Source organism: Lolium rigidum, chromosome 2, assembly GCF_022539505.1.
Source record: "Lolium rigidum isolate FL_2022 chromosome 2, APGP_CSIRO_Lrig_0.1, whole genome shotgun sequence".
NCBI classification, from domain to species: domain Eukaryota; kingdom Viridiplantae; phylum Streptophyta; class Magnoliopsida; order Poales; family Poaceae; genus Lolium; species Lolium rigidum.
The window spans coordinates 190,336,305-190,348,656 of NC_061509.1; positions in this window are offsets into that span (position 1 = coordinate 190,336,305).

A 12,352-nucleotide genomic window follows, 5' to 3' on the forward strand; every position below is an offset into this window, starting at 1 on the left:
TGATCCAGTCTCATTACAACAATTGATCTAAGGATCAAATACATAACACAATAGCGGCAATACGTAGTAGAGGTTCATCTGCTCCACAGGCAACTTTTGACGTCAGGAGTAGTCCTAGTTATCGTAGACATCCTGCTGTCCATCACCCTGGTACCGCGGCTCCTCTTCATAGTCTGGCCATTTGAATAGCCAGGGACAAAGCCATGAGTACTTTAAATTACTCGCAGACTAATAATAGAGTAAGTACTAACAGTTTTAGTGAGAGAGTGCTAAGCTCTAGGTTCATTTGCATAAAGCCAGTTTTATTTAATAAGTATTTAGTAAACAAAGACTATTCATTTTCCTAACTTAACTCAAGTGGGAACATTAGTGTCATTTCCACAACTCTGTTGTGAATCAAAGTCAAAGTCACATTTCACTTTCAAGTCATAAGTTACTAGTTACATTTTGAAAAGTTCTGATGACGAAACAGTATGGCCTTTCCAACGGACAGGGTGTTTCTGCACCCAGGTGCATATGCACCCTTTATTTGAAATGCATGTTAAACATATTTAAAAATGTTAAAAAATACAAATAAAAATTCTTTGTGTATACCTTGACATGTTACGTGCTCATAAAGTTGTTTCAGCAAAAACCGATATGTTTTGTGCCCTGTGCAAAAAACACAAATTTTTGGTGCTAAAATAGTCTATTTCTCGAATCATTGTTTGTCTTTTTTACACAGGATACAAAAATTGTCAGTTTCATGTGAAACTTTACGCGCACACATAGAACATATCTCTCTACATGCTAATTTTTTCCCTAAATTTTTTTGATTTTTGAAATATGTTTTATACATATAGGGTGCATATGCACCCGAGATCAGTTTTGGTTTTCCGCTTTCCAACTGTCCATGACCGCGGACGCGGCTATTTGAATAGGTTTACACTCTGCAGAGGTTGTACACTTGTGCCACAATAATTGCAATAATCCGTCAGGGGTAACTGGCCCTGATTTATCACACTCAGTGTGCGGACTACCAATCATAACCTTTCATTTACATACCCTAGTATAGACACCTCTCCCTATGAGCTTGGCCTCCCAGTGAGGGCAAACCACCAACCTTGGAACTGCAGAGGGCTTGGGTCGGACATTCACCTCATTTCACGTCATTTCACTTTCAACGGAGGCAGCCTCGGCATAACCCCTATGACGCTTGTTCAGAGGGAACCCATACTAAGATACATAAGTTTCCAGTTAAGCCTTACCCAGATTCAGGATTGTGGGGGTACTTAAGAATTGGAATGGTATCACCTTCAAAATCACCATGTCATTCACAAGTCATCTTCACCTTCAAAATCTTTCGATAGAATGACTCATCATTCCAAGGTTTTCAAAGTCAAGAGATTCACAAGTTCCCATCTAGAGTAGTCAATTTTAGTTTTAGCACTAGCAACTAGTCATGAAGGGTGCTAACTATCTTGTAGCTCTCTAGGCTAACTTTGATACTCTTGTAATACTTCATATCTAGACCAAAGTGAACTATGAACACAATAGACTTTGATAAACCAAAGTAAAGCTTGTAAGAATAAAACTTGGGATTGGATCCTTAAACACAAAATAACACTGGAAATGATGCCTTGCTCTATGATGTCTACGGGTGCTTCTATTCTTGTAGACAGTGTTGGGCCTCCAAGAGCAGAGGTTTGTAGAACAGCAGCAAGTTTCCCTTAAGTGGATCACCAAAGGTTTATCGAACTCAGGGAGGAAGAGGTCAAAGATATCCCTCTCAAGCAACCCTGCAACCACAAAGCAAGAAGTCTCTTGTGTCCCCAACACACCTAATAGGTGCACTAGTTCGGCGAAGAGATAGTGAAATACAAGTGGTATGAATGAATATGAGTAGTAGTTGATGGTAGAAATATTGCAGGAACTAAAGATGCTGTAAAACAGTAAACAAGCAGCGATAGCAGTATTTAGGAACAAGGCCTAGGGATCATACTTTCACTAGTGGACACTTTCAACATTGATCACATAACAGAATAAATAGATAGATGCTAGACTCTACACCCTCTTGTTGGATGATGAACACCACTAACTGTGTAGGATTACACGAACCCTCAATGCCGGAGTTAACAAGCTCCACAATATTCAATGTTCATGTTTAAATAACCTTAGAGTGCATGACAGATCAACATAACCAAACCAAGTACTACCATAGCATGCACACTCGTCACCTTCACGCTACGAAAGGAGGCATAGATCACATCAATACTATCATAGCAATAGTTAACTTCATAATCTACAAGAGATCACAATCATAGCCTACGCCAAGTACTACACGATGCACACACTCGTCACCATTACACCGTGCGGGAGGAATAAACTACTTTAATAACATCACTAGAGTAGCACACAGATAAATTGTGATACAAAACACATTGCAATCATAAAGGGATATAAATAAGCACTTCACTATGCCATTCATAACGGTGAATAAGTATTCCGTGAAATATAGCCTAAGAGACCCACACGGTGCACACACTCGTCACCTTTACACACGTGGGACAAGGAGTCTCCGGAGATCACATAAGTAAAACCCACTTGACTAGCATAATGACATCTAGATTACAAGCATCATCATATGAATCTCAATCATGTAAGGCAGCTCATGAAATTATTGTATTGAAGCACATAGGAGAGAGATTAACCACATAGCTACCGGTACAGCCCCGAGACTCGATAGAGAACTACTCCCTCCTCATGGGAGACAACAGCGTTGATGAAGATGGCGGTGGTGTCGATGGAGAAGCCTTCCGGGGGCACTTCCCCGTCCCGGTGGTGTGCCGGAACAGAGACTCTCGTCCCCCGGATCTTGGCTTCGCGATGGCGGCGGCTCCGGAAGGTTTCTCGTACCGTGGCTTTTCCGTATCGAGGTTTTAGGTCGGGGACCTTTAAATAGGCGAAGAGGCGGAGTCGGAGGGTCGACGAGGCGGTGTCACGATGAGGGCGGCGCGGCCAAGGCCTGGGCCGCGCCAGCCTATCATCTGGTGGGCCTGTGGCCCCCCTCTGGCGACTCTCGGGTGTTCTGGAAGCTTCGTCCAATTCTAAGACTCTAGGCGTTGATTTCGTCCGATTCCGAGAATATTTCCTTACTAGGATTTCTGAAACCAAAAACAGAAGAAAACAGCAACTGGCCCTTCGGCATCTCGTCAATAGGTTAGTTCCGGAAAACGCATAAATATGACATAAAGTATGCATAAAACATGTAGATATCATCAATAATGTGGCATGGAACATAAGAAATTATCGATACGTCGGAGACGTATCAGCATCCCCAAGCTTAGTTCTCGCTCGTCCCGAGCGAGTAAACGATAACAAAGATAATTTCGGAGTGACATGCCATCATAACCTTGATCATACTATTGTAAGCATATGTAATGAATGCAGCGACAAAACAATGGTAATGACATGAGTAAACAATCGAATCATAAAGCAAAGACTTTTCATGAATAGTACTTTCAAGACAAGCATCAATAAGTCTTGCATAAGAGTTAACTCATAAAGCAATAAATTCATAGTAAAGGTATTGAAGCAACACAAAGGAAGATTAAGTTTCAGCGGTTGCTTTCAACTTATAACATGTATATCTCATGGATATTGTCAATGTAAAGTAATATAACAAGTGCGATATGCAAGTATGTAGAAATCAATGCACAGTTCACACAAGTGTTTGCTTCTTGAGGTGGAGAGAGATAGGTGAACTTACTCAACATAAAAGGTAAAAGAATGGTCCTTCGCAGAGGGAAGCATTGATTGCTATATTTGTGCTAGAGCTTTGGTTTTGAAAACATAAAGAGAGCATAAAAGTAAAATTTTGAGAGGTGTTTGTTGTTGTCAACGAATGGTAGTGGGCACTCTAACCCCCTTGTCAGACAAACCTTCAAAGAGCGGCTCCCATGAAGGACGTTATCTCTACCAGCAAGGTAGATCACCCCTCTTCTCTTTTGTTTACACATGTATTTTAGTTTTATTTATGGATGACACTCCTCCCAACCTTTTTCTTACACAAGCCATGGCTAACCGAATCCTCGGGTGCCTTCCAACATTCACATACCATGAAGGAGTGTCTATTTGCAAAATTAAGTTGCTTACCGATGAATCAGAGCAAAACATGTGAAGAGAATTATTAATGAAGGTTGATTAATTGGGGGTCGGGAACCCCGCGCCGACTCTTTTTGCAAAATTATTGGATAAGCGGATGAAGCCACTAGTCCATTGGTGAAAGTTGCCCAACAAGAATGAAAGATAAACACCACATACTTCCTCATGAGCTATAAAACATTGACACAAATCAGAGGTGATAAATTTTGAATTATTTAAAGGTAGCACTGAAGCAATTTACTTTGGAATGGCGGAGAAATACCATGTAGTAGGTAGGTATGGTGGACACAAATGGCATAGTGGTTGGCTCAAGGATTTTGGATGCATGAGAAGTATTCCCTCTCGATACAAGGCTTAGGCTAGCAAGGTTATTTGAAACAAAAACAAGGATGAACTGGTGCAGCAAAACTCACATAAAAGACATATTGTAAACATTATAAGACTCTACACCGTCTTCCTTGTTGTTCAAACTCTTTACTAGAAATTATCTAGACCTTAGAGAGACCAATTATGCAAACCAAATTTTAGCAAGCTCTATGTATTTCTTCATTAATGGGTGAAAAGTATATGATGCAAGAGCTTAAACATGAGCACAAAAATTGCCAAATATCAAATTATCCAAACATTTTATCAATTACTACATGTATCATTTCCCGATTCCAACCATATAACAATTTAACGAAGAAGATTCAACCTTCGCCATGAATACTATGAGTAAAGCTTAAGGACATATTTGTCCATTTGCAACAGCGGAGCGTGTCTCTCTCCCACACAATGAATGCTGGGATCCATTTTATTCAAACAAAAACAAAAATAAAAACAAACCGACCCTCCAAGCAAAGCACATAAGATGTGATGGAATAAGAATATAGTTTCAAGAGAAGGAACCTGATAATTTGTCGATGAAGAAGGGGATGCCTTGGGCATCCCCAAGCTTAGATGCTTGAGTATTCTTGAAATATACAGGAATGAACCACGGGGGCATCCCCAAGCTTAGACTTTTCACTCTTCTTGATCATAGTATATCATCCTCCTCTCTTGACCCTTGAAAACTTCCTCCACACCAAACTCAAAACAAACTCATTAGAGGGTTAGTGCATAATCAAAAATTCACATATTCAGAGGTGACACAATCATTCTTAACACTTCCGGACATTGCACAAAGCTACTGGAAGGTAATGGAACAAAGAAATCCGTCCAACACGACGAAAGAGGCAATGCGAAATAAAAGGCAGAATCTGTCAAAAATGTAACAGTCCGTAAAGACGAATTTTATTGAGGCACCAGACTTGCTCAGATGAAAATGCTCAAATTGAATGAAAGTTGAGTACATATCTGAGGATCACTCACATAAATTGGCATAATTTTCTGATTTACCTACAGAGAATTAGGCCCAGACTCGTGACAGCAAAGAAATCTGTTTCTGCGCAGTAATCCAAATCTAGTATGAACCTTACTATCAACGAATTCACTTGGCACAACAATGCAACAAAACTAAGATAAGGAGAGGTTGCTACAGTAGTAACAACTTCCAAGACACAAATACAAAATAAAAGTACTGTAACATAATAAACACATGGGTTATCTCCCAAGAAGTGCTTTCTTAATAGCCATTAAGATGGGCTCATCAGTTTTAATGATGCACTCGCAAGAAATAGTTGTTGAAGCAAAAGAGAGCATCAAGAGGCAAATTCAAAACAAATTTAAGTCTAACATGCTTCCTATGCATAGGAGTTTTGTAAATGAACAAGTTCATGAAGAAAAAAGTAACAAGCATAGGAAGATAGAACAAGTGTAGCTTCAAAAATTTCAGCACATAGAGAGGTGTTTTAGTAACATGAAAATTTCTACAACCATATTTTCCTCTCTCATAATAACTTTCAGTAGCAACATGAGCAAACTCAACAATATAACTATCACATAAAGCATTCTTATCATGAGTCTCATGCATAAAATTATTACTCTCCACATAGGCATAATCAATTTTATTAGTTGAAGTGGGAGCAAATTCAACAAAGTAGCTATCATTATTATTCTCATCATCAAATATAGGAGGCATATTATAATCATAATCAAATTTGTCCTCCATAACGAAGTGATACTAAAAGACCGAGTATCATTATAATCATCATAAATAGGAGGCAAAGTATCGTCAAAGTAAATTTTCTCCTCAATGCTTGGGGGACTAAAAATATCATGCTCATCAAAGCCAGCTTCCCCAAGCTTAGAATTTTCCATATCATTAGCAACAATGGTGTTCAAAGCGTGCATACTAATATGTTCCATAGGTTTTTTAATTTTCGCATCAAACCATCCATGTCTTAAATCAGGAAATAGAATAAGAAGCTCATTGTTGTCCATTATGCCTAACTAGTGTAAACAAGACACAAAAAGATGCAATTGCAGGATCTAAAGGAAATAGCTTCGAGCACACACACAACGGCAACGAGAAAAGTACTTTACCTGGGACCGGAGTATGAGAGCCTTTTACCTTTCCTCCCCGGCAACGGCGCCGGAAAAGTGCTTGATGTCTACGGGTGCTTCTATTCTTGTAGGCAGGTGTTGGGCCTCCAAGAGCGAGAGGTTTGTAGAACAGCGAGCAAGTTTCCCTTAAGTGGATCACCCAAGGTTTATCGAACTCAGGGAGGAAGAGGTCAAAGATATCCCTCTCAAGCAACCCTGCAACCACAAAGCAAGAAGTCTCTTGTGTCCCCAACACAGCTAATAGGTGCACTAGTTCGGCGAAGAGATAGTGAAATACAAGTGGTATGAATGAATATGAGTAGTAGTATCGGCGCCAGAAAAGTGCTTGCTGGCGTGCTGTTGATGGTAGAAATATTGCAGGAAGTAAAGATGCAGTAAAACAGTAAACAAGCAGCGATAGCAGTATTTAGGAACAAGGCCTAGGGATCATACTTTCACTAGTGGACACTCTCAACATTGATCACATAACAGAATAAATAGATAGATGCTAGACTCTACACCCTCTTGTTGGATGATGAACACCACTAAATGTGTAGGATTACACGAACCCTCAATGCCGGAGTTAACAAGCTCCACAATATTCGATGTTCATGTTTAAATAACCTTAGAGTGCATGACAGGATCAACATAACCAAACCAAGTACTAACATAACATGCACACTCGTCACCTTCACGCTACGAAAGGAGGCATAGATCACATCAATACTATCATAGCAATAGTTAACTTCATAATCTACAAGAGATCACAATCATAGCCTACGCCAAGTACTACACGATGCACACACTGTCACCATTACACCGTGCAGGAGGAATAAACTACTTTAATAACATCACTAGAGTAGCACACAGATAAATTGTGATACAAAACACATTGCAATCATCAAGGGATATAAATAAGCACTTTGATGGCGTGTAACTCACACGTTCGTTGGGAACCCCAAGAGGAAGGTATGATGCGCACAACAGCAAGTTTTCCCTCAGAAAGAAACCAAGGTTTATCGAACCAGGAGGAGCCAAGAAGCACGTTGAAGGTTGATGGCGGCGGGATGTAGTGCGGCGCAACACCGGAGATTCCGGCGCCAACGTGGAACTCGCACAACACAACCAAAGTACTTTGCCCCAACGAAACAGTGAGGTTGTCAATCTCACCGGCTTGTCTGTAACAAAGGATTAGATGTATAGTGTGGATGATGATTGTTTGCGAAAACAGTAAAACAAGTATTGCAGTAGATTGTATTCGATGTAAAGAATGGACCGGGGTCCACAGTTCACTAGAGGTGTCTCTCCCATAAGATAAATAGCATGTTGGGTGAACAAATTACAGTCAGGCAATTGACAAATAAAGAGAGCATAACAATGCACATACATGATATGATGAATATTGTGAGATTTAATTGGGCATTACGACAAAGTACATAGACCGCTATCCAGCATGCATCTATGCCTAAAAAGTCCACCTTCGGGTTATCATCCGAACCCCTTCCAGGTATTAAGTTGCAAAACAACGGACAATTGCATTAAGTATGGTGCGTAATGTAATCAATAACTACATCCTCGGACATAGCATCAATGTTTTATCCCTAGTGGCAACAACACATCCACAACCTTAGAACTTTCTCGTCATCGTCCCGGATTTAATGGAGGCATGAACCCACCGATACGTCTCCGACGTATCGATAATTTCTTATGTTCCATGCCACATTATTGATGATATCTACATGTTTTATGCACACTTTATGTCATATTCGTGCATTTTCCGGAACTAACCTATTAACAAGATGCCGAAGAGCCGATTCTGTTGTTTTCTCGCTGTTTTTGGTTTCAGAAATCCTAGTAACGAAATATTCTCGGAATTGGACGAAATCAACGCCTAGGGTCCTATTTTGCCACGAAGCTTCCAGAAGACCGAAGAGGAGACGAAGTGGGGCCACGAGGCACCGACACCATAGGGCGGCGCGGCCTGGCCCCTGGCCGCGCCAGCCTGTGGTGTGGGGCCCTCGTGTGGCCCCCCACGTTGCCCTTCCGCCTACTTAAAGCCTCCGTCGCGAAAACCCCAGTACCGAGAGCCACGATACGGAAAACCTTCCAGAGACGCCGCCGCCGCCAATCCCATCTCGGGGGATTCCGGGAGATCTCCTCCGGCACCCTGGCTGGAGAGGGGATTCATCTCCCGGAGGACTCTTCACCGCCATGGTCGCCTCCGGAGTGATGAGTGAGTAGTTCACCCCTGGACTATGGGTCCATAGCGGTAGCTAGATGGTTGTCTTCTCCTCATTGTGCTTCATTGTTGGATCTTGTGAGCTGCCTAACATGATCAAGATCATCTATCCGTAATGCTATATGTTGTGTTTGTCGGGATCCGATGGATAGAGAATACCATGTTATGTTAATTATCAAGTTATTACCTATGTGTTGTTTATGATCTTGCATGCTCTCCGTTATTAGTAGAGGCTCGGCCAAGTTTTTGCTCTTAACTCCAAGAGGGAGTATTTATGCTCGATAGTGGGTTCATGCCTACATTGATACCGGGACGAGTGACGAGAAAGTTCTAAGGTTGTGTTGTGCTTGTTGCCACTAGGGATAAAACATTAATGCTATGTCTAAGGATGTAGTTGTCGATTACATTACGCACCATACTTAATGCAATTGTCTGTTGCTTTGCAACTTAATGCTGGAAGGGGTTCGGATGATAACCCTGAAGGTGGACTTTTTAGGCATAGATGCGGTTGGATGGCGGTCTATGTACTTTGTCGTAATGCCCAATTAAATCTCACTTGTACTTATCATGACATGTATGTGCATTGTTATGCTCTCTCTATTTGTCAATTGCCCGACTGTAATTTGTTCACCTAACATGCTTTTATCTTATGGGAGAGACACCTCTAGTGAACTGTGTTGGAGATATGCCCAAGAGGCAATAATAAAATGGTTATTTTATATATCTTTGTGTTTATGATAATGTTTACATACCATGCTATAATTGTATTAACCGAAACATTGATACATGTGTGTTATATGAACAACAAGGAGTCCCTAGTATGCCTCTTAACTAGCTTGTTGATTAACAGATGATCATGGTTTCGTGATCATGAACATTGGATGTTATTAATAACAAGGTTATGTCATTATATGAATGATGTAATGGACACACCCAATTAAGCGTAGCATAAGATCACGTCATTAAGTTATTTGCTATAAGCTTTCAATACATAGTTACCTAGTCCTTATGACCATGAGATCATGTAAATCAGTTATACCGGAAAGGTACTTTGATTACACCAAACGCCACTGCGTAAATGGGTGGTTATAAAGGTGGGATTAGGTATCCGAAAAGTATGAGTTGAGGCATATGGATCAACAGTGGGATTTGTCCATCCCGATGACGGATAGATATACTGTGGGCCCTCTCGGTGGAATGTCGTCTAATGTCTTGCAAGCATATGAATAAGTTCATAAGAGACCACATACCACGGTACGAGTAAAGAGTACTTGTCAGGAGACGAGGTTGAACAAGGTATAGAGTGATACCGATGATCAAACCTCGGACAAGTAAAATATCGCGTGACAAAGGGAATTGGTATCTTATGTGAATGGTTCATTCGATCACTGAAGTCATCGTTGAATATGTGGGAGCCATTATGGATCTCCAGATCCCGCTATTGGTTATTGGTCGGAGTGAGTACTCAACCATGTCCGCATAGTTCACGAACCGTAGGGTGACACACTTAAAGTTGGATGTTGAAATGGTAGAACTTGAATATGGAATGGAGTTCGAATATTTGTTCGGAGTCCCGGATGAGATCCCGGACATCACGAGGAGTTCCGGAATGGTCCGGAGAATAAGATTCATATATAGGAAGTCATATTCCAAGTTTGGAAATGATCCGGTGCATTTATGGCAGGTTCTAGAAGGTTCTAGAAAAGTCCGGAAGAAATCACCATGGAAAGTGGAGTCCCGGAGGGACTCCACATCCCGCACGCTTAAGCGAAGCTCCGCCGGATTTCTCCACCACCACCGACACCACGCCGTCGTGCTGTCGGATTCAAGAGGAGCTACTACTTCCGCTGCCCGCTGGAACGGGGAGGTGGACGTCGTCTTCATCAACAACCGAACGTGTGACCGAGTACGGAGGTGCTGCCCGTTCGTGGCGCCGGAACCGATCGTGATCAAGATCTTCTACGCGCTTTTGCAAGCGGCAAGTGAACGTCTACCGCAGCAACAAGAGCCTCCTCTTGTAGGCTTTGGAATCTCTTCAAGGGTGAGACTCGATACCCCCTCGTTGCTACCATCTTCTAGATTGCATCTTGGCTTGGATTGCGTGTTCGCGGTAGGAATTTTTTTTTCTATGCAACGTTATCCTACAGTGGTATCGCAGCCGTGTCTATGCATAGATGGTTGCACGAGTAGAACACAATGGTTTTGTGGGTGTTGATGCTCTTGTTATCTTTAGTTTGAGTACTTTGCATCTTTGTGGCATAGTGGGATGAAGCGGCCCGGACTAACTTTACATGACCGCGTTCATGAGACTTGTTCCTCGTTCGACATGCAACTTGTATTGCATAAGAGGCTTTGCGGGTGTCCTGTCTCTCCTACTATAGTGAAGATTCAATTTACTCTTCTATTGACAACATTAGTATCACCGTTGTGGTTCATGTTCGTAGGTAGATTAGATCTCTCTCGAAAACCCTAAACCACGTAAAATATGCAAACCAAATTAGAGACGTCTAACTTGTTTTTGCAGTGGTTTGGTGATGTGATATGGCCATGATGTGATGATGAATATGTATGAGATGATCATTATTGTATTGTGGCAACCGGCAGGAGCCTTATGGTTGTCTTTAAATTTCATGTTGAGTAGTATTTCAAAGTAGTTGTAATAGTTGCTACATGAGGTGAACAACCATGAAGACGGCGCCATGGACCTTGACGCTACGCCGACGATGATGGAGATCATGCCCGTTGATGATGGAGATCATGTCCGTGCTTTGGAGATAAAGATCAAAGGCGCAAAGACTAAACAGCCATATCATATCACATATGAATTGCATGTGATGTTAATCCTTTATGCATCTTATTTTGCTTAGATCGCGACGGTAGCATTATAAGATGATCCCTCACATTAATATCAAGATAATAAAGTGTTCTCCCCTTGTATGCACCGTTGCACAGTTCGTCGTTTCGAAGCATCTCGTGATGATCGGATGTGATAGACTCAACGTTCACATACAACGGGTGTAAGCCATGTTGCACACGCAGAATACTTGGGTTTGCTTGACGAGCCTAGCATGTACAGACATGGCCTCGGGACAACGAAAACCGAAAGGTTGAACACGAGTCATATGGATGATATGATCAACATGTTGATGTTCACCATTGAAGCTACATCATCTCACGTGATGATCGGTTTTGGTGTAGTGGATTTGGATCGTGTACCACTTAACAACTATGAGGGATGTTGTATTAAGTGGGAGTTCATTAGTAATTAGATTAAAACATGAACTAATTATCATAAACATAGTCCGAGTAGTATTTTGAATTAATTTTGTAGTATTGGCATCCGTTTTTCTACCATGCGCTAGTCTTGTGATTGAGATAGAAATACTGTTAAAATCTGACAAGAAACTTTACGGATTGGTACCGTATTGTTAAAGAATCAAGAAATGATTAAGTCCCATTGCAAACTTTTAGTAAACCTCACATTGTTGATTCGGAGAGCTATGGTTT